At 32.3% G+C, this 27,175-nt stretch overlaps 1 protein-coding gene across 1 annotated transcript in view; it reads left to right on the top strand.

Annotated features, from left to right (window-relative positions):
* timeout (circadian regulator timeout) overlaps positions 1-27,175 on the top strand; it is a 304,829-nt gene that overhangs the window by 69,675 nt on the left and 207,979 nt on the right. The gene's annotated exons all lie outside the window — the stretch shown is intronic.

Genomic DNA, 27,175 nt, shown 5'->3' with positions numbered 1-27,175 from the left:
AGACTCAAAAAATCTGTGTTTGATTTAAAATTAATGCATAAATCTTCGCCTTTTCTTTTCATACATACGCGACTATTATTCTGACTCCTGACCTGACCACGCCTAAGTATTGTAAACACTTGATCACGCGAAGTTTTCCTTGGTCTTTCTCTGCTCTATTGCCAACGATATTTGCCTCATAAATTTGTTTTACTATTCTTTCTTCGCTCATTCGATTCACATGTTCAAACCATCTCAACACACCTTTCTTAATTTTATCGATTTTCGTATATTCGCCTTGAATTCTTCCCTTATGTCACCATTCGTACAATTGAAATTGAAGTGGTAGTTTGGGGGGGGTAAACTACAAGTATAAAAATAATCAATAGGATAAAATAGTCACAAACAAATGATTTTTTTTAAATCGTCCGAAAATTTGATCAGTGAATCTTATTCACCTTCAGTCACCCATTTACATTCAACATATTCCAATATATTCAATACATTCCTAAATCCGTGAATTTTGAGCGCAGAACTGATTTTCCTGCTTTCCTAATTCACAATCGAGTTAACACCGTCCCGATTCGATGCGGTGCCCTATACACCACTCGAGTTTGGAAGGCCAGAAGAAAATTAATAAAAAAGTACAATATTTAACCAATATTAATTCATAGTAATTTAGATTGATTACAATAATTACAATCTAAATTATGTTAAACTTTTATAGATATGGACATTCTTTCAAATCGTTTTTAAAATAAGCGTTTTGAAGTAGGCGTTTTTTTCAAAGCATCTTGTTAGAAACCTGTTCAAATTTGCATCTAAGCAGTTCAAAAGCATTTGCTTCTTGAATTCAAACGTAACAGTTTTTATTTCTTGGCGTTGGGAGTGCTCAGAGGCGTGCGCTAAATTTTTAATCTGAAAAGTTAGTAAAAAATAATTAGCAACAACCTTTATTCACGTCTCACAACTGTATAATGCATATTTTTTCCCTGAAAATTAACCGGTAAATATGTAGTTTAAAAATATGGTTTTAACTTCGATTAGGGTACCGTTAAATGAAATAGAAATGCACCCCCGATCATGAAGACCTCGAAAGAACGGGATCCATTAAGGGAGGCGCGTGTAAAGCCATTATGGAGTCGGCGTATCAATTAACAGGAAAACCGCGAGATAGAACAACATTCTTTGAAATCCGATACCACCTCACATCCGCGCTGAACTTTATCGTATAATTATTAAAATTACAAAACATTGTTTTGAGAATTAGGCTTTACTTAAGTAAGGGTGAGGTTCTATCGGAAAATATTTTACTGAGTAATAAATATTTTTGATATTTTCTACTGAAGATCTTCTTGTGATCTGCTTTTACTTTCGGAACCGCAGAAAGTTGTAGAGGCTCGAATGATAAATCCTTAGAGGTATCGCAAGGGTAAAACAAATTGTATTTTTAAACATTTTTCTTATATTTATTGATTTGGCGTTTAATTTGTAGAACTCCATTATAATTTATGTATTAATTGTTAAATCAAACACAGATTTTTTGAGTCTACTAGGTTGTATTTTATTGTTAAAAATACAAAACTATAATACTGTGACTATTGTTTCGCCTAGTTATGCCATTTTCTAACGAATGTGAAAATTAAATAGACTGTCGGTCCTTATATAGCTGACCGTCCTTATATATCGGTCGTTTGAAAATGTCATAACTAGGTGAAACAATTGACACAATATTAATTTTTATGTGTTTTTCAACAACAAAATACAACCCAGTAGACTCAATTACAATGTTTGATTTTAAAATTAGTACATAAATATTTATTTTACCGTAAATCCTTTGGTTATGAATGAAATATTTTTAAATTTACGATCGAGAGGAAGGTCGCCGCAAACGGCGATAGGCAATCTTAAGGACTATAAAACTCGTCTCCCACACTGTGTTAATATTCTTATTCTCTTGCCCTTTTCCGCACCCAATGTTGCATTGGGCACTGCATCGTATCGACGCAGTGTCATCTTAATCTTTTTTTCGTTAAGGCAAGGTGATTAGTTATACGCTTCAGGTACCAGTCCAGGGTAATAAAACATTAATATTATATTGGAAAATCACCAATATTTATTTAGACCCTTTGGCATCGAAATTGGGACATCCGGCTCGGTAGCATACTTCGTTATTCGCTTAACTACGCAGGCAGACACACATATGAAAATAACATACTAGAGAATAAATAACACCCATGAAAATATATTCATCTCAATTTTTATGTTTCGTTTTTCAATGGTTTAAAAGGTAAATTTTAATATTGTGTAAATATACGAGTATTTAAGTACTAGTTCTTAGAATTTTAATTTTAATATGAGTATATTCAAATTATTTTTCGTATTTTACGTTGAATTCGTATTCGCTTCTGCAAATTATAAATGTGAAATAAATCTTGATAAAAAACGATGACGAAAATAACAATATCGTGGGTGGTTCGGAAAACTCTTATAAAAAAATATACCTGAATTTTTAATGTTTTTTCTTGTGTATTCTTTGTTTAAATCGCAAATTGAATAAGTTTATATTCCACATAAATTGAAATTTTATACGAATGAAAAATAAGAAGCACCGAAACGAAGTATTTTCATATTCATTTATTTTATTAAAATAAAAATAAAAACTTAAGTATGAGATTACTTTGAAGCGAATTTCGTTTTCTTATTTATTTTTTTATTTTTTTATTCATCAACCAAACTTTTGTAATCCTGTAGTTTTCTTTTTAAAGTTATTGATATTTTGAGTGAAAAAGTATAAAAATAAAAAATTTTAAAATTGAAGTGCGTAAGTAAACATGATACATTTTTAAGTAAAGAGTGAATGATAAAAATAAATATATATGACAATACATCGTTGCGATTCCCTTTAAAGCAAGTCTTTACCTAGTACACGTAACGACTTTATAAATACCTGTACTTATATATTGTCCGCCTCCGTAGTGTAATGGTCAGCACGCTCGGCTACCGTTCTGGAGGTCCCGGATTCAATTCCCAAGGGGGGTAAAATAAATATAAGTGATTTTTTCACTGTAATATTTATTCAATATTACCATGGACTGGTACCTGAAGCGGAGGGCTGATCACCTTTCCTTCATGTGTAAACGATCAAGATAACACCGCGTTTATATGACACAGTGCCCTATGCACCATTGGGGTGCGGATATGGGTTTTATTATTATTATACTTATGTATACAATATACGATCCTCCATTTTTTTTTAAATATAATAAATATAAATGGTCCCATGAAGAATGGGTCAATACGATATCAATCATGGGTAGAATGGTAAATGTTACATTTGTATAAAGTTATAACTTAAACCAGCCTTTGACGGCTCGTAAGCCCTGGTAATACCCAGAATTTCATATTCTTCTTTTTCTGTGTTGAGATGTCAAAATGAAATGGAGTGGTTATTTTTAAGTCTCGATGATTAAAAAATTCATGCAACAATTAAATATTTTACAAATGCCATTTTTTATAATTTTTCTTTGGTTATGACTCAATCTTTTGTCAAAAGTTTGATTTGCTTACTCACATTATCTCGTTGAATATCCTTATTAAAAATCTTTTATTTTCTTTGTCGTTTTTAACTAAAAGGAATCATCTTGTATTTGAGAAACGAAGTCAAATTTTTACGGGATAAGATTTATAGACGTAACCTTGGGTTTGCATTACAGTCGGCAGCGATACCACTTCGACCCGACTCGAACTCCTATTAGTATTTATCCACTTAACCTATTTGCTGCCTTTAGTATATGTTCAACAGTCAGATGAATGGCCCAGAAAAAGTGCGTTGATCCTTCACAAGGAAAGCAAATAATTGCGGCGTATTTTCTCTGTAACCTCATCAAATGTTTAGCAGGTAAGGAGGAGTGTTTCAATTTGCGCAAATGCTTTTAGTTCTTGAGGAGATTTTGCGTTATTTTAGGGTGCTTTTCCGCTAAATGATCTCGATGTTACCACTTTACTGAATTAGAGAGATTACCTCAAGTGCGTTGTGTGCCTTATCCTGGGTAAAGAGCAAAAATGTTTATCTCAAGCTGTTACTCTGGCGGAAAAAGAGCCATTTTGTTCTGAGTGTTTCAAAACTGCACTGCAATACGTTGCTGAAGTCGATTCACAGCACCACTAAATCGAATTTTAACAGAGTAATTCCTCAACAACAAGGGTACATAATAAAATAAATTTTTAGACAATTCAAACGAGAAATTTAGGAGTACGATATTTGCATTAAATTGTGACCAGCTGCTTGAAGTGTTTTCCTTATGTGAAACATTCATTATATTTATAATATTTATCACTTTTTCAACTTATTTCTTACTTGAATTCTGTTTACATGTATGCCTTTTGCTAAACTTTTAATGGTTCATCACGAAGGAGTAAACATCACTGTCATTGGCTGGTTTCAGTGATTTAAATAATAAGGTATTTGGGAACAGAGTGAATGGTGCACTAAAATCAGTTTTAGCAAATAAAAATCTATCAGCGGAAGCTAAACTAGCAGTACACAATGGAGTTCTGGTTCCAACCCTTATGTATGGAAGCAAAGCATGGAGTTGGCAAAAGAAGGATGAAAGCAGACTGAATGCAGTCTAAATGCGATCCCTCAGACGAATGTGTGGCAAAACGATGTTTGATAGATTTTCGAATGATGAAATAAGGAAAGAATGTAAGGCTGAGATAAGCATTATCGATAAAATTAAGAAAGGTGTGTTGAGATGGTTTGGACATGTGGAGCGTATGAGTGAAGAAAGAACGGTTAAACAAATTTATGGAGCGAATGTAGTTGAAAAAGAAGCAGAGGACGACCGAGGAAAACTTGGCACAATCAGGTATGTCAAATACTTGAAAGCGGCCGGGTCAGGAGTCGTAATAATCGTCGGGTATGTATGAGGAGATGCACGAATGTAGAAGAGGCAAAGAATGTTTGCAAGGACAGAGTGGTGTGGCGTTCGATTCTCTCTGCCTACCCCTGCGGGGAAGCGGCGTGATGGTTAGTTAGTTAGTTAGTTAAATAATAAGGTTTTATTTATTTGATATATTTTAAAAGGTTGTTTAAATGCTTTTTAGATAAAATTTCCATGCGTTCATCATTTCATGTATGTACTTCAAATCACTGTAATGTTACCAAGGTCGTTGTGGCTCATGAAATTTCTAACATTGGAAACTATTTTTTTCATGCGTTCAAGAAACGTTGGAAAAGCTGTTGACTTATTTTTTATCGTAAATCATTCATGTACGTATGTCATGTATAAAACGTTGGTATTACAAAAAGTGTGTTATATTACCATACCAAGTTAATAATGCTATTAAAATACAAAATAGAATCAAGATGGATGCATTTTCGAGAAAAGAGGGATTTAAAATGGCCTTTTCTTCAGTTATCGATGTAAGTATGCTACAAAGCAAATCATGTATTATCCAAAGGTGTTGTAATTGTTTTCTCGAGGGTAAAATGTCACCTAATTCAAAGGATTCGCCACTTTCATGGTCTACGGGCCTGATTGGATTTTCTCATATATTCTCCCAACTGAGTATCGTTAGCAATATTGAGTGTGGACCATTGGGAAATACGATTTTCTTCACTGTTATCTATTCTTCTCGGGAATGAAGCAACGTCCGTAATAACTAAATTGCATACCGTAGAACGGGGCTACTTGAACTTCGATGTGTTACTTGAGCCCAGTACAAAAAAAAAATACATCCGTATTTGGTCTACAATAATCAACGTATCGACATGATTTATTGTTTCCTTGACAGTTAACACTTATTTTCACGATACGTTTATAATTGTAGATCAAATACAGATTTCAATAAAAAAATTGTACTGGGCTCAAGTAACACATCGAAGTTCAAGTAGCCCCGTTCTACGGTATATCAAGAGTTTTGCTTATACGATATAAATGTGATTTTTCTAGATCTTGATATATTAACTAACTAACTGACTAACTAACCATCACGCCGCTACTCTGCAGGGTTAGGCAGAGAGGATAGAACGCCTCACCACTCTGTCTTTGCAATCATTCTTTGCCTCTTCCACGTTCATGCATCTCCTCATACATACCCTTCTCTTTTCTCAACAATTCTCTCTGACGTTATAAGATACGACATAAGCATTATCGATATAATTAAGAAAGGTGTGCTGAGATGGTTTGGGCATGTGAATCGAATGAGTGAATAAAGGATTATGATTTTTTTAATACAAATATACTATGTTACAAGTCTTCACTGAAATTCTCAGTAAAGTAAAAATACCTCAGAAAGTTACCCTTCTGGTTCCGGAAATTTTATTTTATTTTAAGTTATTTTTAATTATTTATTTTGTGCTGAAAATAGCACTTCTTAAAAAAATGTTGTCAAGTTATATCTGAATGATATATATTTTTTTTAAAAATAATAATGTGTTTTTATTTATACGACATTCACAAATATTTCAATCAGATTTTAATTTAGTTAAGCATAAGCTTCTGTAAAAAAATATAAATAAGTTATTAAATTATAATTCAATAAACGCTGAAGATGACAAGGTTTTTGTCGAAACCATTAGGTTAAAGTGTACTAATAATAAAAAAGTGCTTAAAACAAAGTTGTTTAATTTCATAAAGTTTATAAAATGTGCTACAAAGTATCTGCAAAAAATATTCAAGAAATAAATTAAGTTGTTGGGATCAAACCTAGATCCTCTGACTCATAGTCAATCTTTGACTCAACAAAAATTCGCAGTGTGGTATATAGAACGAGTATAATTCAGACCTTAGGGGGTTGATTTCATTCGACCCCTCCGCCAATGGGCATCTTTCGTCAATATTAATTAAAACATCGGGATATGTGACCGCTTTTAGCGAACCCGCATAATAAATAATTCATTATCGGTACACCTGCCCTCGCAGACCGGACATTAATAGAACCTTGGTAGGGATGGGGTGTCCTGGATTCCCGAATTATATTAGATCTCATGCCGACCCGACATTTCCCAACTTAAGTTTTAATTTCCGAGTATTTTATAATTATAAATAGCGCGGATGCCTGAGTGCCTACCTCGGACATGGAAAGCTAAACTTAATTGAAATATTTTGAGCGAGGAACATACTCGTATTTTCTAAAAAATGCCGTTTAATCCAAGGATGCATGTGCTTGTATGTAATTGTGTATTGATTTTCAGGTTTTCATACACCATCCCTGAGACAAATATAATATATCGTGGGTGTATAATATGAAGTTTTCAACGTTCTATAAACTGGCAAAATAAGCTAAGTAGTTTGAAATGTCATATATACTTATGTGGTTTTAAAAGTTAATTCAACTTGAAGTTTAATAGTGGATATTTTATTCAGGCTGAAAGATTTAAATATCAGGGATTATTCAAACAGGGATTTTAGAAAAGCTAACTTTTTTTTTCAGTATACCTACGATATTCCGTACAGTATTTTTGTTGTTCTTAATAAAAAAATCCCAAATTCTAGGTAAAATAAAATAAATATTTCAAATGGTCAAAATAAAAGTTTAATAAAACTGTAAAGGATATTTTCTGGCGTCTCTTAATATCGTAGTCATACAGGAGAAAGTGACCAAGTGCAATTTTTACAAAAACGTGATCATTGACTATTTGATATATTTACTAGCTTAATATTGCCCTGAAACAAATCCCAGAGGATTTTAAACTTGGAAGTATAATATAATGCCTTGTTAAAAATGACTAACTGATGACTAACATTGATGTTTATTTTCTTGCCAAGCAAAAGTGACTTAAATAGCCCTCCTGAACATTTTACGTTTTGTTAGTTGGTCACGTTCTCCTGTACGACTATGATATGTGAAATAATTCGGGAAGAATCTTATACACATTTCATGAAGGCCTCTGCTAATTCATTTTAAAATACCGTATGAAAAACTATGTATAAACCCATAATTAACAATGTGATAGTAACTTAAGCCTTCCCTATTGTCCATGTTCCCACTGAAAAAAAAGTAGCAGCTTTATCTTCTAACGTCCCATGGACACAACTCTAAAATGTAGACATACTTAGCTTCACATACTGTGATTAAAAAGTAAAATTTAATTGTAATTTTTTTTAACTTAACATAATTTAAATTAACTTTTTAAATAGTTTTAAACAAGAAAATGGAAATCTTGTTAGTTAAAATGTAGTAATGGACAAAACGAGCTATCCAATTATTACAAAAAACCAGGACAAAAATCCTCAGCAAACCTCACATCGATTTAAATCGACGCTGCATAGAACCGAAGCACTAAGCGTTTGCATAATATATTTTGCATCGAGGTTATCTCGTTCAGTTTTAATCCCGGTCCGAAGCGGTTGCCGATATTTTACTGATAAAATCATTATAATACTCGAGGATATAATAAAATACATGTGGAGCCGATAAACACAACTATTTTTGGAGTAAGGTCCTTGCAATATATTGCCCTTACCCAAATTAACCGGCTGCCGGATATATATATATATATAAAATAGAATCCAGTCAGGGATCCAAAATGAATGAAGTGAAAAAATATTTCATGGAGAGATATATGGGAATGTGTTAGTGATAATTTATATTTTCATTGTTTTCCTTTCAACATGCTTCTTACCTTGTGTTTTTTTGTATATGCTTATTTACTGTACTTTTATTGCTTTATATTGTGTTTTACATTTTACTGTTTTTTTTCTATTTGATTTTTAGTCTAGTTAACCTTAACCCCATGACCCAATATGAGTTATGGAAATTACTCGTCAATATATTTTATATGTGACAACAATTATATACGTGACGTTTGTATGTCCGCCTCCGTAGTATAATAGTCAGTACGCTCGGCTACCGTCCTGGGTTCGAATCCCAGGGGGGTCAAATAATTTTATTTTTTTTTTTATATGTCAAATAAAGATTTTTTCACTGTAATAATATAATATTTATTCAATATTACCCTGGACTGGTACCTGAAGCGGAGAGCTGATCACCTGTCCTTCATGTATTAACGATCAAGATAACACTGTTTTTATATGATGCAGTGCCTATGCACCATTGGGGTGCGGATAAGGGTTTGATGAAGATGTTTTTAATGTTTTTTAATAAAAAAATAAAGCTTCATATATTACTATACCACAATGTTAACAGTCCTTTTAATAAACAAAATAAAATATAGTTACCGTAGAACGGAGCTACTTGAACTTTGATATGTTACTTGAGCCTAGTACAAAAAATATGTTAAGATTGTGGTATTGATCGAAGTATCGTGACAATAAGTGTCACCTGTCAGGGAAATGATGAATCACGTCGATACGTTCATTATTGTAGACCAAATACAGATTTTTTTTTGTACTGGGCTCAAGTAACACATCAAAGTTGAAGTCGCCCCGTTGTACGGTATCCAATAATTACAAAATAATCTTACATCGATTTTAAACGATGCTGGACGAAACCGAAGTATTAAGGGGATGCATAATATATTTTGCATCGAGGTTATCTCGTTGAGTTTTAATCCCGGTCCGAAGCGGTTGCCATGCGAGCGCCCCAGTGCTGCAGCGGCTTATCCGGAATCCACCACCCCCTATTGTCTTGGCCGACTGCCTCGGCTCAAGTGTTGGCAGCGCACGGCCCTGCGAGTACATACAGCACTTACTGCAATCGTCTGCTACAGTTTCTCAGTGCCGAGATAAGGCTTCAGCGTCTCTGTAACAGCCCGTAGAGAAAATCTCCCCTAAACCTCCGATATTTATAATCTTTCAGGATTTCTATAGTACGTCCGCAATTCGTACGTTATTCGTGGATTCATGCGCTTTCATCTGAATCTGTGAATATTGTTCAAATTCAAGATTTATCTTCTCGTATTTCCACATGTCTGTATGCAATGAAATTACGTCATTTAAGGTTGGTTGGTACATGTTCAATTAGTAGAATGTGTACAGAATATGAATATATTACAAGATTTTGAGTGTGTGCAAATACTCGTTCACAAATTTAGATAATCTCCAATAAGGAGTCATTTTTCGCATTATTTTTTGACATATCGATATAGATGAAGAAGAAAGCATGTGGAAGCCTGGGCACAGGGTTTACAACCGTTACGACAAAGGCTGGTTTAAGTTATCACTTAAATTCTACCCACGACGGAAAATCACTCTATTCAAATACTTGAAACTTCTAGACATATTGGTTTAAATCGTAACACAGTATGCGCGAGTTCACTATAAACGTCTATGGTGGGATGAAGAAAGCTTTTATTAAGCAGAGACTCTTTCATTTATATGTGGTTAAAATAATATTAAAAATGATGTTTTCAAGGGTTTCTCAAGTATGTGTATATAATCCAGGATTCGGATCACACGTACAAACGAATAGAATTAAAGTTTATAAAGTGATCACTTAACCCAGCCAAATTTCAAGTCGTTAGCTTTTGGACGCTCAGGCTCAGGATGAGACACCTTACACCATTGATATTTTTTGTAGTTGATTACTTTATTTTTCTCATTCATATATTGTGTCATGTTTTATTATATATTTAAAAAATGTTACTATTGATATTTTTTACTGTTTGAAATATTATTTTTCTTATTCATATATTTTGTCATTTTCCTAGGAATAAATCTCATTGCTTCTCCTGATTATAAAATTATATGGCGAATTTACAAGGTATAATTATTATGGAAATATTAAAAAAATACAATTGATATTTTTTATTGTTGATAATGTTATTTTTCTTATTCATATATTGTGTCATTTTCCTAGAAATAAATCTCATTGCGTCGCCTCATCATAAAATTATATAACGAAATTACAAGGTTTTATTATGTATTAAAAAAATCTACTATTGATATTTCTTTATTGTTGATAATATTATTTTTCTTATTCATATATTGTCATTTTCCTAGAAATAAATCTCAATGCCTTGCCTCATCATAAAATTATATAACGAAATTACAAGGTTTTATTGTGTATAAAAAAATCTACTATTGATATTTCTTTATTGTTGATAATATTATTTTTCTTATTCATATATTGTCATTTTCCTAGAAATAAATCTCAATGCCTTGCCTCATCATAAAATTATATAACGAAATTACAAGGTTTTATTATGTATTAAAAAAATCTACTATTGATATTTCTTTATTGTTGATAATATTATTTTTCTTATTCATATATTGTCATTTTCCTAGAAATAAATCTCAATGCCTCGCCTCATCATAAAATTATATGGCGAAATTACAAGGTTTTTGTATATATTAAAAAAATCTACTATTGATATTTCTTTATTGTTGATAATATTATTTTTCTTATTCATATATTGTGTCATTTTCCTAGAAATAAATCTCATTGCCTTGCCTCATCATAAAATTATATGGCGAAATTACAAGGTTTTATTATATATTAAAAAAATCTACTATTGATATTTCTTTATTGTTGATAATATAATATTATTTTTCTTATTCATATATTGTGTCATTTTCCTAGAAATAAATCTCATTGCGTCGCCTCATCATAAAATTATATGGCGAAATTACAAGGTTTTATTATATATTAAAAAAATCTACTATTGATATTTCTTTATTGTTGATAATATAATATTATTTTTCTTATTCATATATTGTGTCATTTTCCTAGAAATAAATCTCATTGCCTCGCCTCATCATAAAATTATATGACGAAATTACAAGGTTTTATTATGTATTTAAAAAATCTACTATTGATATTTCTTTATTGTTGATAATATTATTTTTCTTATTCATATATTGTCATTTTCCTAGAAATAAATCTCAATGCCTTGCCTCATCATAAAATTATATAACGAAATTACAAGGTTTTATTATGTATTAAAAAAATCTACTATTGATATTTCTTTATTGTTGATAATATTATTTTTCTTATTCATATATTGTCATTTTCCTAGAAATAAATCTCAATGCCTTGCCTCATCATAAAATTATATAACGAAATTACAAGGTTTTATTATGTATTAAAAAAATCTACTATTGATATTTCTTTATTGTTGATAATATTATTTTTCTTATTCATATTCGTATTGTGTCATTTTCCTAGAAATAAATCTCATTGCGTCTCCTGATCATAAAATTATATGGCAAAATTACTAGGTTTTTGTATATATTAAAAAAATATTCTATTGATATTTCTTTATTGTTGATAATTTTTCTTATTCATACATATTTTGTCATTTTTCTAGAAATAAATCTCATTGCATCTCCTGATCTTAAAATAATATGGCGAATGTATAAGGTATTATTATTATACTTTATAATAAAAAAACTCTATTATTGATCTTTTTTATTGTTGATAATATATTTTTTAAATTCATATACTGTCATTTTTCTAGAAATAAATCTCCTTGCGTCTCCTAATCATAAAATTATATGACAAAATTACAAGGTTTTATTATAAATATTAAAAAAATAAATTAAATAATTACATTTTATAGTATTTATTACGCCACAGTGTTGGGGACAAAACATTAGTGAATTGCCTTTTTTAGGCGCAGTACAGTTTAATTATGATGTCATAAGTTTTTATTGGACGTTTAAAAATTTATGTGACAACCCCTACCGCCATGGTGCTTGAATAATACCAAAGGTACATTATACTGCTGATTTTATGCGCTCTAATAGTTTACGAGATGATATTTTGATGCTTTACCACCAGACAAAGTCACCAACCCGTAAAAATACGTAAATAGGCGTAATTTTGATGCTTATGTCACCCGGGAGCACATAAAATGCACATAAAGCTTACTACGCAATATAATTGGACGTTGTTAAGCGGATACCATTTAACCCACAAATGCGGGAATGGAGATACATTTCTGTAGGTATTGGTAGAACATTTTTTTTTGTAATTCTAAAATTATACTTATTCTAAACACAAATATTTCAATTTCATTCTTTTATAGTAGGCCTTGGTATTTTTTAAAATTTATTCATATATTTTTAATTTATGTTTTACTAGGTAAATACTACTTTTTTCTTCACTTTCACTTTTTAAGTCTTTTGTGACATGTGTTTCGATGCATTCCGCATGATCATTTTCAAACACCCGATGACACAAACTTAAATTTAATCAAGGAAAACATAAATTAAAAATGGATAGTTTTTGTTACAAGTGACTGATTCAATTTTATTTTTCTTTACTCCAACCCTTGAAAAGAGTGTGCCAGCCTTAAAAATCTGTAATGTAAACACATTACGTTTAATTTTATTATTTTATTTTGTTTTATTTGGGAATCAAACAGAAAGGTTACCTAGTTACCGAGAAATGTCATTCCATAAAATAACAACTAAGAAGTTTTTCCAAATGAATTTATTTGACCAGTGACCAAATTTCATCGTACAGACTTCATTACGCTGGTGGAAAGCTAGACAAATTTTTAGTTATATCGTAGTCGTACAGGAGAAAGTGACCCAACTACCAAAACGTAAAATATTCAGGAGGGCCATTTAAGTCACTTTTGCTTGGCAAGAAAATAAACATCAATGCAGTTAGCCATTTTTAACAAGTCAATATATTATTCTTCCAAGTTTTAAATCATTTGGCATTTTTTTCAGGGCAATATTAAGCTAGTAAGATATCAAATAGTCAGTGATCACGTTTTTGTAAAAAATGGGTTTGGTCACTTTCTCCTGTATGACCACGATATATACAACAAGACAAGGGTTGAAAAACATGATTTTATATAATTTTTCTGAGAAAATTGATTTATGTGTTTTAAGAGCGATTTCATTTCATATAATTACTGAAATTGATTTGTGTATGTTAATTAAAATAATTTATCTGGAATCGTTGCTTGACTCTCTTGTATTGCACACATCTAAATTTAAGCATCTACAAAAAATGGTTTGAATTGGAGTATCATTATTAATCTGGAACAATTTAAAATTTAATGAAAAAAAAATATCTTGAAAAATGTCTTTTTTATCGACGTGAGTCTTGAGTCTTGGTTGATTTCCGCTTAACTGCGTTCAATTAAAACTACTTTCTCATACAACTTATTAATTTATAAGTTACCCTTTTTTACCGCCTCGTGAGGCCATCCAGTAGCATAAATCTACTGCCGTAATTACATCGTAATGATTTTACGACAGGGCTACGGCGTGGATAGCTTACACAAAATTAAACGAAAAGGTCCAACGCTTTTTACTCTGGTTAATTAAATTTCTAATATAACACAACTCCATTATCTTAGTGGAAGTTTTATCAGCGCCCGTATTTAGTGCGTAGGTACATGTTGATACTTTGTTCCACAGATTTATGCATACTTCTAAAACCACTAAGAGCCATTAACTAAGTATCTTTCCATCTAATTAATGAGGATTTATTATATAATTCGCTCGCCGAAAATGAAGCGAAATTTATTGTTACGGTGAAGTGAAAATAAGACAAAACGTAAACGTCAAAATAACTGCATATTAAGGTGTTTTATGCTATCGACGTAAAACAAAGCATCAACAATAAGTCGTTATTACAATATATATAGGCAAGTGTTTAAAAAATATACTCTACAAAATCAGAGTTGTGGTAAAAACTCTTATCGGGAAGATATTCTTCTCTCCTCATATCGCTCACTCCTCTCAAGAACGTCATAAATCAAATATCGTCAATTATCGGTATTGCATGTTTTCAGAATGCCCAGAAAATGTACTATATCCCAGCAAAAGAGGCATATTTTTAACTTAATATTCACCCGCTACATGGCAGAAAATATTGTTTTTGCATTTTGAAGAAAGGGTATTGTGTAATTATTATTTTTTTTAAATATTTTTCAATAAATTAATGAAGAAAGAACTGTAAAACAATATAAAATAAATAAATGGCCATTTTTTTTTACTATTTGGCAGTCACCTAGTGCGAGGATGTTTCTGCCAGTGCCAAGTCTAATTTTTATATACAAATAAGATAGTAAAAATCATTTTATAATATTATCAGTTACAGTTATAACTTATGTCATATCAAAGCAAAAAAAAAATACTCTTTTACTCATAAAAACTGCCTTATAAACAGGTCTATGACATATCTTTGACTGAATTAAGTGATTATTTGACACACATGTGACATTCACCATTTCACCACTGATTCACACCCACATTTTGGTTACTGGACAACCACCATTTTTACGTTATTTAAGAAACTTGTTAAGTGACATATTTGTATTCATGATAGAAATTTGTTATTTTTGTTGACATAGTCATTCATGAATACATTGCAGGAATAAATCATTTTAAATTGTAATATCCATATTATTCAGATCAGTTATTTAAATTCGCGTTTTTCAGTTTCTATCTCAACTTGATTAATTTCACTAACATATTTTTTTTATCTACTAGGATTTTGTCAACGTATCAATTCTCAGTTTGGTCCTAAGACCATATATTCCAACTTCCAGACTCTTGGCGGACGCTATGGCAACGTACGACAGAAGAATTATTTTTCTTTGATAGCTTTTACTATACAAAAACGTGAAATATCGTTTTCCTTACCAGGCAAGTCAGTTCTGCTGGTACTAGTTATGTTAAAACCATAAAATTTTAGCTTTTAATAAAATTCTATTTAAATTTCTTCAAAGCAAAGCAATTCTTTTTGTATCAGCGTGCAAGAAGATAGGAGGAATTAAGGTGTCAGTATGAAAAGATGTACGATAGATGCTGAATACTTATTTATTACTAGCTGTACCCGGCCGCACGTTGCTGTGGCTTAGTTTGGTTAGATAAAAAGTAAATAAAATAGAAAGCACACATTTCTAATGTCGTTAATTTAACAATTTTTAAGAAATAAAAATATTCGATTTCTTTGAAACAATAATGCAATTAAACATTGAAAATGTTTTGCGACAGCACTTCCCAAAAGCACGCTCTTCACCGTTAATAATGTTAAGTATTGAGTGTTGATGTTTCGTTCAGCAGATGGCTCTGCCATTATTTAAACTGTTTTCAAATGAAAAATGTTTTTGACCTCATTTTGACGATGATTTTTCACATTTTTAGATATAAAGATTAAAAAAACTCAATCGAATTTCAATTCTACGTTGGTTGTCAAAATTTATTGGGTAGGGACTTTGTTCTGGTTCCAACCCTTATGTATGGAAGCGAAGCATGGAGTTGGCAAAAGAAGGATGAAAGCAGACTGAATGCAGTCGAAATGCGATCCCTCAGACGAATGTGTGGCAAAACGATGTTTGATAGATGTTCGAATGATGAAATAAGGAAAGAATGTAAGGCTGAGATAAGCATTATCGATAAAATTAAGAAAGGTGTGTTGAGATGGTTTGGACATGTGGAGCGTATGAGTGAAGAAAGAACGGTTAAACAAATTTATGGAGCGAATGTAGTTGGAAAAAGAAGCAGAGGATGACCGAGGAAAACTTGGTACAATCAGGTATGTCAAATACTTGAAAGCGGCCGGGTCAGGAGTCGTAATAATCGTCGGGTATGTATGAGGAGATGCATGAATGTAGAAGAGGCAAAGAATGTTTGCAAAGACAGAGTGGTGTGGCGTTCGATTCTCTCTGCCTACCCCTGCGGGGAAGCGGCGTGATGGTTAGTTAGTTAGTTAGTTAGGGACTTTATTATTTATGTTTGTGTGTGCTATAATTTATTTCTATTGTTAATTATTTGTGTTTTTTTATTGGCTTTTATTTTCTTAATTTTTTTTTATATCTGTATTAAGGTTATTGAAGTATTTGGTTCCCAAATATTTAAAGTTCTGATGGAATTGTTTGGTATAGTATTTCGGTATTTTAATGTAATTTTTGTGTCTCGAAATTGAACTTTTCTTCAGATTCAAGTATTTTTCACCCTTAAATAGTTGAAGCCTCGGCTATCGTACTGGAGGTCCCGGGTTCGAGTGCTAAGGGGGGTCAAATAAATGAGAGTGATAGTTTTCACTCTAATATTTATTTAATATTACCCTGGACTGGCACCTGAAGGAAGGGGGGATCACCTTTCCTTCGTATACTACAAATACTTGTTCACAAATCTGGATCATCTCCAATTATAGGGGTTATTTTTTATATTATATATATTTTTTTAACATCTCATTTTCTCCGAATGCGGACAAGGATTTGAAGAAGAAGAAAGAAGAGTTGATTTTGTAAGATGTCAATAAGTAGATTAAAATGTCTACTTGCGGGTACTTGGAGGCAGTTAATTCATCCCTTAGGGTTGTTTGTCAAATGGTTGAAATTCCAATTGCTTCCCTCGGAAGGGTGTCTGGGTGAGTATCGGGGTGGGTATCAGGCACCAGGAGCGCAGAAGGAATGCGGCCTGATCGCGTAATATATTGATGGCTCGCGCGCCCGGGGCGGATTGTTTATGGCCGGCGTAAACCGCTCCCGAAACCGATGAATAAACAAACTTCCCGCCCGCCCATTCCGCTGTAAATTCGCCGTAAAAATGTCGCCGAAGGATACGACTCCGCCATTCCGCCCGGACAGTTTGTACCGGCGTTGTTACTGCGAGGGAGAGCCCGACGTCCGCCGCAGTAAAAGCGATATTATTACCTTTGTCATTATCGGAACCCTTTGCCTCTAATGATATAGACGTGATTTTCTTCAGCTGTAAATTGGGCGACAGCGCTACCGAAACCGATTTTTATTTCTTTCCATCTTTCGAGTAAAATGAATTACATTTTATAGCACCCTATACCTACTCCGCCTCCGTAGTGTAATGGTCAGCGCACTCGGCTACCGTTTGATTCCCAGAGGAGGGGTCTATTAAATAAGTGATTTTTTCACTCCAATAATTATTAAATATTTCCCTGGACTGGTACCTGAAGCGGAGGGCTGATCGCCTTTCCTTCGTGTGTTAACGATCAAGATGACACTGCGTTTATATGATGTAGTGCCCTATGCACCATTGGGGTGCGGATAAGGGTTCGAATGAAAAAAACGAATACCTACTCACTTTTATATTTTCTTATGTGTTATATTTTTTTTAAATATGCGAATTTTGTCTTTTGTTAATACAGAATGGTATAATGAGTGCTGACAGTTTTTAGAGTATTATTATGGATATATAGATTACATACTAATGAAACGACCAAATTCAAAAACATCTTCTTCTCTAGCCTTCTGTTCTTCACTGCTGGATATAGACCTCTTCCATTTCCTTCGGTCAGTTGCTGTTTGCAGCCAGTTTCTGTCGGACCATATTTTTAAGGTCTTCCGACACCACTTTTACTCTCCCAAGGTCTCAAAAAAAAATTGGGGTCCATCTTCTGGGGTCCTGTCTAAAAACATACCAGTATAATTTTATATCATGTATGTACGACCGTTTGAAATTAGTTCTTTAGTTTTTAGGAATCATCGTCAGAAGTAATGAGGATAGCTTTGAAAAGTGTATGGTCATAGTAGGCGTAGATTTCAAAATGTTTTTTTCTCATATCCACATTTTTTTAAAATTACCTAACGTCCAAGTGACTCTCAAATCTAGTTACGGCTTGTACAACACCGCTTATCATGCCCTTTCTCAGGCTTCAACTTTTTAAGTTTTATAGCCTACGCCTACTCGTGTGTGGATTTACTCTTTACGTTTAAAGTCACTATAATTTCATGTAATTCATGAGTGAAAATTCTAGGCAAAAACACTCGCTCATAGCCACAATAAACTATCGCATTTCTTTTATTTTACCGTCATCTCGAATATTTTGGAACAAGTGGTTAGAGTAACGTAATACGTGGTATTTGGTAAACCTTTTTTAATAGCAAGGGGTCGAAATACTCCCTGTGTATATATGTGTGTATAAATATTTATTTTACATGCACGAGTTCATAATGTTACGTATCGTCATTTGGAAGGGAAACGTAAGTAGGTACGGTATTTCGTATGCACTTTCAGGTTGAACCGACGCGTGAATATTTTATGTGGAACCGTTGTTTACATCTGTCTTGGGGGCGCCCCCCGCCCCCTAGAAGGAAGGACCCCCCCCAGCCTGTGGGTTCCTTGGCAGCCGTTCCTCAGAATTGAACACTGAATAAATCATTCGCTTATTTGCGACTAACCCTGTTGACCAAATAAATGCTACCACATTCTTCTCATATTTAACCCTTCGCCAGTCGCTCTTATAATGTGATAATTGAATTGAAAATACTTTTAATTTTTATACGAGTTAAGTTAATGCACCAGTCGCCAGGTGATGTAGAAATGACAGAAATTATTTAATTCAGTTCACTTGTTTTTCTTTTGTAATCTTTTGGCGAAGAGAGGCTCATCACATATAAACAAATATATCTATAAACGGAAAACATATTTAAACAAATTGTAGGCAAAATATAGATTTTCATAAACCTTACTTTTGATAAATGACTATTTATTTGAAATAAAATAATGATATCGCTCACTTCTTTCAACAACGTCATTTATCAAAAATCGTCAATTTACAGTTGTGCTTGTTTTAGAAATGCCCAAAAAATGTACTGTACTATATCCCAGCAAATGTGGCATATTTTTAACAAAATATTTACCCGCTACACGGCAGAAAGTGTTGTTTTTGCATGTTGAAGAAAAGGTATTGTTAAATTTTTTTTTTTTTTAAAAACTAAATATTTTTCAGGTTTTACCTAAAAAGATCTGTTTCTCAGTAAAAAGTTAAATAAGTGGCTTGATATTTATTTTTAATACATTCTATTATATTTTTAAACTTTAAAAACGATCTCCTGAAAAATTTAATTTTTTGATATATAACGTTGTTGAAAGGAGTGAGCGATTTGTAAGTTTAACATTCTTCAACTTGTCCATACTTATTTCATATCATTTCAAAATTATTTTTTTTTTGCATATCATAGTACTTAGCATTTAACGGGACAAATATTTACACATATATAAATATGAATATACAAAGTATTGCATTATTTTGAAAATACATACATCAAAACTTTCACAGCGAATCCGGGGAATAGGACTAATGGAAATATATGTGTTTCTGGTTTGTTGAGTATCTTCTTCTTATTATTGTTTAACCTTCTGTCCTCCACTGCTCAATATCCTCGTATCTTTCCATTTATTTTATTTTTTTATTTAATTTTTCCAAATTTTTTTTAGTATAATATTTTTTGTTGTTGAACATAATCATAAGCAGAAGGTCTAAAAACGCTGCAGCAAAAAAAACGTTTTTTCGTACTCTTACAAACTTCCCGAAAACAATTACCACACTTTATTTAAAGTATCTTGAATAAATTCCATTACTGTACTGTAAATGTATTTTACTTTTGTTACCGAGATTTGGGGTTCATTAAATAAGTACCGAACACTGACGGTTCCATAGAAAAATAATGCCACTCAAAACGCTTACAATAATTTTCCGTCTTCATTTATCTCATTCCGTTTTGTAAATTTGAGTCTCTTTACAATATCTGACAAGCAGACAATTTTCTTCTCTCTTATAATAACAAATAATAGTTTGTAGTCTATTGTACGTGCTTCTTCGTAAATACGATTTCTATATAAACCTTCGTACACATTTTGCTACTCCATGCCGACCCGTTCTTGTCGACTATCGTACTAAGCTCCACGTTGAGCTTTCAGTCAACTATAACAGCCAGATTACAACTCAAAAATATTATTCGTTGACGGAAGGTTTTTAGTTAAACTTCCGCATTATTTTTATTCCACATACATTGAGAAGGGTAGTCGGGAAAAATATGACGAGGAAATAGGAAAATATTTAATAGGTTTGGACTTGAAGTATGTAGGTACCTTGGCAATTATTTTCGGAGGGGCGAAACTCCCACAACTTTTACGATTTCACATTTTCGATATACGATCCTTACGGAATTGAACTAAATCATTCTGATATTTATCACTCAATTTTCACTACCATTATTTTTAAGTCTGGACATATGAGAGTAGTGAAACGGATATCTAAGTTCTAAACATAAGTTAACTGTTATTTGTACAAACGTATGTCAAAATATTTCACCAGAGACGTCTTAGCATTTTCATGGCGACATTTGTGCGATATTTCATCAGCTGCTTTTAAGTGATTACTTTGTGCACTGTTTAATATTCAACACCCTGCTTTTGATTGAATGTCCATACCTCTCGATTTTTTAACGTTTTATGCAGAGGCGACCAGTGACTGAAATTGCCGGTAATGTTTTTGACTTAAAAAAATGGTAGTAAATAAAATACTAATAAATAATAATAATAGTAAATAATTTTTTCGTATAAATTCCTTCATAATAAGCATATAAAATTTAATTCAATCGATAATTTTTAATCACAAAATTTTAAGTGTGTCCATGTACTTGTTCACAAATCTGGGTTTTCTCCATTTAGGAGTTATTTTGACCTTTTTTGACATCTCAACATACATGGAGAATTTGTTCTTATTTTTTTGAGGCGTCAAAAAAATGCATGAATTTTTTGTATTCTTAAAAACTTCTTCTAAAACAGTCAGTGGCAGTAGTAGATTTTTTAAAAACAAACAAAAAAATATTAGTATTTTCAGTAATTTATTTGGTGATTCATTTAATGTATGTAAATATTAGGTTAGCTACAATTTAATGAACATTCGGTCGCTGTTTATTCTATTTGAACTGTAAAAAACAACAAAATGTAAATTTATTTAAGACCCTCTACGAACCATTATTATTCTGCTCCCTTATTATTTTCCCTAGTTTTGTGAAGTAATTTCGCCCTCTCACCCTTCTGGATTCAAATTATAGGCGGTGTATTATTTTTCGATGCAAATTGCACTTGATTTTCATTTTTCGTCATTTTAAAGGGCGATTTATTCCGCTCCCCCGGTTAATTTGGTTTCCAGTGGCGGCACGAAAAAAGAAAAATGACTCGTTAGAGTTTCGCAGGAAGCTCGGAGGGAGAACTTTCGAACTGCTCGCCATTTGTTTTATTTATTTGTCCGAACTGACTCTTCAATAAAATTTACGATCGGCCATTCATTCCTCACGCGTTGTCCTCCGGCTCGAATGAAATGCGACAAACTTCCATTTCCACGACGTAAAATCTTTTCCAATCGCTCTTGCTTCCCTTGTTAGATCGAAACGCAATCTATATATTTAAGTCAATAGGCGTGAATAGTTTAGAGTTTCTCGAGAATCTTGAAAGAGAGCGCACGTTTCTAATAAATTCGTTCACAATGCTTATTAACTCATTATAAATATTGTATTATAACTTAACGAAGCTAACCGCTTCTTTATCAATGAAGTTTGATAAAGAAGCGGTTAGCTTCGAAACCGGTAGACATTATAATTAAGTTTTAATAAAAAATATTTATAGTGATTTTAAAACAACAAAGTTACAATTATGTTTTAATTTTTAAATCAAACACAGATTTTTTGAGTCTACTAAATTGTATTTTATTAAAAAAAAACACATAAAAATTGTGACAATTGTTTCGCCTAGTTATGGCATTTTCAAACGAATGTCCATAACTAGGCGAAACAATATTAATTTTTTATTTGTTTTAGTTGATAAAATACAACTTAGTAGACTCAAAAAATCTGTGTTTGATTTAAAAATTAATACATAAATTAAAATTGAGTTCTACTAATTAAACGCCAAATCAATAAATTACAAAGTTACATTTTAATTATAACAATGCTTGATTTTTTTAAATGGTTGTTTTAGTTGAAAAATTAGTGGGGCGATTATTGTCTTACCTGAAACATACAACGCCCTTGGTGTTTATTTATTTTAGTTTAAGCCGCAATGCCAACGATTTGGGTATCTTGTCGAAATTCTCTTTCGCGTTGTTTTCTTTGATGTAACGCGAGGAACTTATTCGGGTTTATTCAGTCGTTGATGAAAATTACCGAGACTCGTAGGTAAGCATTCGCCCAAGTACGTACGGACTTGTAATTGTAGCCTTATCTTCCGCAGATAATACGGTGTTAAGGTTTCATTTGAACGTAACGAAGCTAACGTATCTTCGTAATTATTCCCGAAAAGTCGGATTCGTGTAACGCAATTATATAGGAAGCGAGAACGCGCACAGCGTGGAATTTATTCCCGAATTCTCCCCCGTTATTAATTTCATGTTGTTTTGCAGATCAATGCGCTATCCGATAATTCAATGGTATTTCTCCGAAGGGGCTTGAATTTAATTTAAAAAAAACTTTTTACGTATATAAATATACTAAGTTTTTTTGAAACTTTTTTTTTCCAAAATAAAGGTATATGGGCGGGCTTATTGTTAAAAAATAATATCTTCCAACCGACCATGACTATCTAATTTTAAATACATTTTTTTAAGTGGTCTGTTTAGGAATAATTGGAGTGTATGTATGAATGTGGAAGAGGCGAAAATCGTGGGCAAAGACAAATGAGTGTAACGTTTTATTCTCTCTGCCGAGTCCTGCGAGGAAGCTGTGTGATGGTTAGTTAGTTAGTTTTTTTAATATAATAAATCTTATTTTATAAATATAAGTATCCTTTACTACTATTACTACTCCTACTACTACCATCACATGCCGTTTCACTACAGGGGTAAGCAGAGAGGATGGAATGCCGCACTCGTCTAATAATAAACTCCTAGCCTCTTTTACATATACATATACAAGCTCTCCGATTTCGTTCACTTTTGACATAAGCATAAGACTTGATCTGATTGATCTTGTAGTGCCAAGTCTTTTTTGGCCGTTCTCGTTCTGTTCTACAGTCTATGATAAACGAAATACGTATAACGTCATAAGTTTATAATTATCTGATCACGTATGCTGCAACATAATATATATATATTCTTTTCGTTTTCACTTATGTTTAAAAACTACCTTCCGACTTATTTAAACTTTTTAAGGTACAAACATTGACCAGTACACCAATAGTCTGTTTTTGATTGGTTGTAACATATTGCTTCTTAGTAAAAAACCTGTAAACGTTCATATTTTACTAACGAGCAGTTAAATAAATAAATAATTATTTTGAAAACGTGATTTGCTTTATATACAGTATCTAGTTGAATATTTGATTATTCTATAAAAAAATTCAAATGTTAAACAATTATTATTTTTGATGTGATGTATGAAAATGCACTATTTTAATGCAAATATTCATTTATACAAAGCAGTGCCCTTATGTGCAGCACATAATGTGCCGGTAAGAGAATTTAAAATGAGAGGTTTTCGCTTAAACACATTTTCTTTTTCAGGAATGTCGCGACACACGTGTACTTTTCGACAAAGGCTCGCATTGTTGTGCTTGCAACCCTTTAAATATTTAAGCACTTCCCGGGATACTTGGTTATTTATTATTCAGGGCCTATTCGAGTTGCAATGTCTTTTGGATTCGTTCGGGGTGTGTTTTCTCGTCGAATGTTCTGGTACTGAGCGTCATTGGAGAAGAGAATTGTTTATCGTTTTATGACTGAGCGGGGCTAATTAGATTACGGTATTTTCTCAGTTGAAATGTCGGGCCCGGCGGATAGGGGAAATTCTGGGTTGATGTGTTTGTGAAATCAGTGAGCCAAAAAGCGCTGGGATTACAGTGAAACCTCGATATAACGTATACATTTTGGAGATCCGTTAGTCCGTAACATGTACATAACATACATGTATTATACAAAATGTTTACGGTAAAATAATTTGTTTTCCCGTTTTTGCAACAAAGATACACTTGTGAAATTCAATTTCAATTATCAACAATGTAATATAGTGGCAAACGCGTTTCGGTGTCTTGTTAGTCGTCTTGGGCTCGATTCTCAGGGGGGTAAAATAAATACAATATCACTGTAGACTGGTGCCTGAAGCTCAGAACTGATCACATTACCTTCATGTAATTAACGATCAACATATTGCTTAGTTGAAATGAACAAGTTCCCGTATTAAACTATTCATCTTCTTTTAACCAATGCACTATTTGGTGCGGATAAAAGTTAAAGTTAGTTGTGTCGGGTTGTGGTCCCGTGGTTAGGGTCGCGGACTCTTAAGTCAGAGTTTCTCGGTTCGAATCCACTCTACCACAATTTGATACCTATTTCTAACAATGAGCCGCTTAGGCTCACAGAAATAGTATGAAATTAAAATATTTGTGTAAATAATAAAAACACAAATATTTATCTTTAAAAAAAGGAGATATAAATTCCTAAAATACAAGGATTTTTCAAATACTTTCATGTTATTATCATTTAATTGTTTATTAACAAACAACTGTTCAATTTTATTATAAATATCAGAAGTTAAAACAAATTTCGTAATGCCGATATCAAAATGCTTGCTTTAGATAATCTTACAATAATTGTGATATCTGCTTATATTTTGAAAATAAGTGTCATGAAACAATATGTTTTTTTCCGTTGCATTCGAATTCTTTTAAATCGAATCACGAATAATCGAAGTTTTTCCGTTTATCAAAGAATTATCGACTTCATGAAAAAATGTAAACACATTGTAAGCACGCTTGGCTATCTTTCATGAGGTCCCTAGCTCAATTTCTAACCATCACATAAAGTTATGTGTATTATTCACGTGTTTAGTTCGATATATTTTTGATAAAATAATTTTTAAGATCTGATATTTACAATACAATCAAGGTAATGTAGCATTGTTCTTCAGGGCGTACCCGTTACGGGTTAGGGGACAAAATTTAATTTAAATACCGTTATAATAAATAAAAGGTGTTGTTTCTTTGGCGAGTCTAAATTCAGGGACATATTTAAAATCCCATTACGGTGCTTTCAGTCGACAAAAACGCGGAGAGCTTTTGTGTTTTCGTTACAAGGGCGGTACGTATTGGGTACTGCGTTCTTCCTGAAGGGCCATTTTATGTTGGTACAAGCGCCAGGCATTCTGTGCTCCTCTAACATTACGCGTAATGAGAGGATGCGTTATTCAACACGCCAGTGGTCCTCAACTCTTGGCCTGTTGGTGACTTAACTTGATAAAGAAATCACAACATTTCCAGTGTGTCCAAATACTTGTTCACAAATATGGATTTCTCCACTTAAGAGTAATTTTTATATTTTGACATCTCAACATAGATCATAAAGAATATGGAAGTCAGGGTATTTACAGAGCTTTACCCGTCATTGGCTGGTTTAAGTGTTCAATTTTCATGATTGACAACCATACAACAAATTTTTTTTGAGCCCCTACATGTATCATAAATTTCATGACACTTTATGTGGGAGTTCACTGGGGCATCCATGGTTGATTTGAGAAAGCTTTTCATTTGGCAATGACCCTTTTTGCAGAGAATGTGGAATATTACACGTGTTTAAAGTGATCACTTAACCAAACTATGATATCGCTCACTCCTTTCAAGAACGTCATAAATCAAAAATCGTCAATTTTTAGTTGTGCATGTTTTTGGAAAACCCAGAAAATGTACTATATCCCAGCAAAAAGGGCATATTTTTAACTCAATATTTACCCGCTACAGGGCAGAAAATGTTGTTTTTGCATTTTGAAGAAAATGTATTGTTTAATTATTTTTAAAAAATATTTTAAATATTTTTCAAATGGAGAATAAACCTTCAGGTTTTACCTAAAAAGATCTGATGCACAGTAAAAAGTTCAATAAGTGGCTTGATATTTATTTTAAATACATCGTATTTTATATTTAAACTTTAAAAACGTTCTCCTGAAAAATCAAGTTTTTTGATTTATGACGTTCTTGAAAGGAGTGAGCGATATGTCATAAGCCCTGTAAATACCCAGACCTCTATTTTATTCTTCATCTTTGTTGAGATGTCAACATGATAAAAAAAATCCACTGAAATAATTGGTGAAATTTGAATGCAGTCTAATGAAAAATAACTTATGTATGGTAATCTAAAATTATAATGATCGCTGAAATAAAGTTATAACGCATATGGATTTTTTTACCAGTTATGCGTTCATGGTAGATTTCAAGGCAGAATGTTGTTATTAAGAAAATAAGTACTATTACTTTCAATGAAATATTATTTTAATTCGATAAATTGTTACTTAAGTACCGATATAGTATAAATTCTAACAGTTTTTTTTTAAACTCTCTCTTGTGCTCTTTGATGGATTAAGAAGAAAAATTTGAATACAAAAATATCGTTATATCTTTTAAGTTATAAATTTTGTTTGTTGACATAATTGTCAACCGAAATGCATTAAATCAAGTACCCATTTACTTATTTTTAAAATTAAATCTTGAAATGTTTAATTTGAAAGCAAGTTGATAAAAACCGGAGGTTTCACCCTATTTCATTATCCTCTTTTCAGGGGTCGATTTCA

This window comes from Brachycentrus maculatus, unplaced genomic scaffold (assembly GCF_059751285.1).
Source record: "Brachycentrus maculatus isolate JH-2025_06_01 unplaced genomic scaffold, ASM5975128v1 h1tg000183l, whole genome shotgun sequence".
Taxonomy (NCBI): Eukaryota; Metazoa; Arthropoda; class Insecta; order Trichoptera; family Brachycentridae; genus Brachycentrus; species Brachycentrus maculatus.
Note: the sequence above shows the minus strand (reverse complement) of the source record. Positions and strands in the feature narration are given on the sequence as shown.